The sequence below is a fragment of the Empidonax traillii genome, unplaced genomic scaffold, assembly GCF_003031625.1.
Source record: "Empidonax traillii isolate 1590-97213 ecotype Southwest subspecies unplaced genomic scaffold, ASM303162v1 scaffold1668:size145401, whole genome shotgun sequence".
Taxonomy (NCBI): domain Eukaryota; kingdom Metazoa; phylum Chordata; class Aves; order Passeriformes; family Tyrannidae; genus Empidonax; species Empidonax traillii.
The window spans coordinates 128929-131793 of NW_020956861.1; the positions used below are offsets into that span (position 1 = coordinate 128929).

At 53.1% G+C, this 2865-nt stretch overlaps 1 protein-coding gene across 2 annotated transcripts in view; it reads left to right on the forward strand.

Moving 5' to 3' along the window:
- GART (phosphoribosylglycinamide formyltransferase, phosphoribosylglycinamide synthetase, phosphoribosylaminoimidazole synthetase) overlaps nucleotides 1-2865 on the forward strand; it is a 33250-nt gene that overhangs the window by 25812 nt on the left and 4573 nt on the right. The window lies entirely within an intron of this gene.

The window sequence follows — 2865 nt, forward strand, 5'->3', positions numbered from 1 at the left end:
CTGCCAGAGGGCAGGGAGAGATGGGAGATTGGGAAGGAATTGCTGGCTGGGAGGGTGGGCAGGCCCTGGCACAGGTTGGGCAGAGAAGCTGTGGCTGCCCCTGGATCCCTGGAAGTGTCCCAGGCCAGGTTGGACGGGGCTTGGAGCACCCTGGGCTGGTGGAAGGTGTCCCTGCCCATGGCAGGGGTGACACTGGATGGGCTTTAAGGTCCCTTCCAACCCAAACTATTTCATGATTTCATGATCCTGTAGAAATGGAATAGAACCATTTTCAAGAGAACATGACAAGAAACAAACCTCCTGTCCCTGGAGTTCCTCCCCAGTGCCTTGTCCAGCAGCATTTTTGTGCTGCTGGGAATCATCGTCACCCGGCTGCAACTGGGGGCAGGGGGAGACTCTTGGGACAGATTTGACCTCCTGATACCCCAATAATGTTACTGTTTGTCCATTGATGGTGATTTCCACTCTTGGCCTGTATTTCCAATTCCCTGCAGATGCTCTGACATGGAAGATCCCTGAGATCTTCTGCTGGCTCCACAAGGAAGGGAACCTCTCTGAGGAGGAGATGGCCCGCACGTTCAACTGCGGCATCGGCGCCGTGCTGGTGGTGCAGAAGGAGATGGCTCAGCAGGTCCTGCAGGATGTCCAGAGGCAGGAGACAGCCTGGCTCATTGGGAAGGTTGTCCCCCTGCAAAAAGGTTATTCAACTCTTTTTTTTATCTTGGAAAAATCAAAAAAGCAGAGCTGAATTCCCCCTGTGGGGAGTCTTCCAGGGGATCAGCTGCAGATCTCCTCGCTGGCACCTCCCTGACTTTTGTCTCGGGGTGTGTTAAGTGACACTTCCTTTCATTCACCCCTCCCAGGGGTGCTTTCCTCCCCTCTCTGCTTGCCCCTGTATTTACACATTGTTTTGTTGTGTTTGGGTGTTCTCTTGTCCTTATTTACACCTTGTTTTGTTGTGTTTGGGTGTTCTCTCGTCCTCGCTCAGGCTCTGACAGCGTCACAGTCCACAACCTGCAGCGAGCCCTGCAGGCCAACAGGTCCCTGTGTGTGCACAGCCACATCCAGGGCAGGGTGCAGCCTGGCAAGGTGAAGGTGGCTGTGCTGATCTCGGGAACAGGTGAGGATGACACTCTTTACCACGCTGTAATCCAGACTGTTGAGAAGGAATTCAGCTCAGGTTCAAAGCCCTTGGAGTTCTGCCTGGACAGATCTGAGAGGCTTCCCACAGGCAGGAGAGATTTTGCCCTTGGATTAGTGTCAGTCACAAAGAGGAGGATTTTTAACCTCTCCTGCAAACCAGGAATTGCATCTGTGCTCAGTTTAACCCAAATCCCTGCCCGTGTCCAGCCCCAAACACCCCGTGGTGCCCTGTGGAACAGCACCATCATTTCCCAGACAGAGCAGAATCTGTTCCTGCCATAGGTGTTTCCAGTATTCCCGTTACTCAGACCATCGTTCCAGTGCTGTAAATTCCACTTTCCAAGTGCAGTTGCCAGGAAAGGCCCTGGAGCCTTCAGCTGTCACAGTGAAGATCAGGGAGATCAATTAAAGCAGGATTAATGTTACATCAGAGCTGTTTGCTCTGGTCTCCCCCACGTTGCTGCTCAGTAAAAGCCTCTCCCAGCTGCTCAGTGTGTTTGTTGTCCAGGAAAGACTTGCTATCCATGAATTCTTTCCCCCCCCAGGCACAAACCTGGAGGCCCTGATCAACAGCACCAAGAAAAGCACCAGTTTCGCCCAGATTGTTCTGGTGGTTTCCAACAAGGCTGGTGTGGAGGGGCTGAGGAAGGCTGAGAGAGCTGGCATTCCTACAAGGGTGAGGATTCCCTCTTGGAAAATCAGCCCCCACTGGCTCTGACTCCAGCAGGAGGGGGCTGTGGGTCCGATGGGATAGGAGAGGGTTGGACAGGGAGTCTTGGCTTTTCTCTCTTGGTCTGTCAGGAACTAAAGGAACAACCTGTTTTATCTGAACTGAACTTTAAAATGACATGGTGGTTCAACTGAAGGAAGTAGAGAGGTGACAGTCACTGACTCCCTGACACTGCTTCAGGCTCCCCAGGACTCATTCCCTTGGTGTCCATGGATCCAGGGCTGCCTTGTCTCTCGTATTACAGACCTGAAAGGATCCTGTTCTGATGCAGAAGCATTTTACAGCCCTTTTTCACTGGGAAATTGGGGCCCAAAGCTTTGCTGTTAGCTGTAATAATTTGCTAAAGCTTTGACTTTGCTCTGAGCTTGGGGATCTGGCTCTTGTTTGGGAGGACACAAAAGTCCTGAGTGAAACATGTCCAAGGTGTGCAGGGGAAGAGCAAACACAGAACCAGTTACAGACTGCTCTGGGTTGGGAGGGAACTTAAAGCTCATCCAGTGCCAACCCTCAGGTTTCTATGAGGAAAAAGATTGGAGTGTGGGGGAGCTGATGGTCCCTGAGCAGTGCTGGTAACTCTGCTGGGGATTCACAGGTCCCTTTATTTAAGGATTGGATGCTTTCAGTGAGTTAGTACTGTCTTCCTCCTGCCTAAATTAGGGATTCATCCTGCATGGAAAACACAGAACTCAGGCTGAGACAGCTGGGGGGGTTCACCTGGAGAAGAGAAGGATCCAGGGAGACCTGAGAGCCCCTGGCAGGGCCTAAAGGGGCTCCAGGAGAGCTGGAGAGGGACTGGGGACAAGGGATGGAGGGACAGGACACAGGGAATGGCTTCCCACTGCCAGAGGGCAGGGACAGATGGGAGATTGGGAAGGAATTGCTGGCTGGGAGGGTGGGCAGGCCCTGGCACAGGTTGGGCAGAGAAGCTGTGCCAGGGCCTGCCCACCCTCCCAGCCAGCAATTCCTTCCCAATCTCCCATCCATCCCTGCCC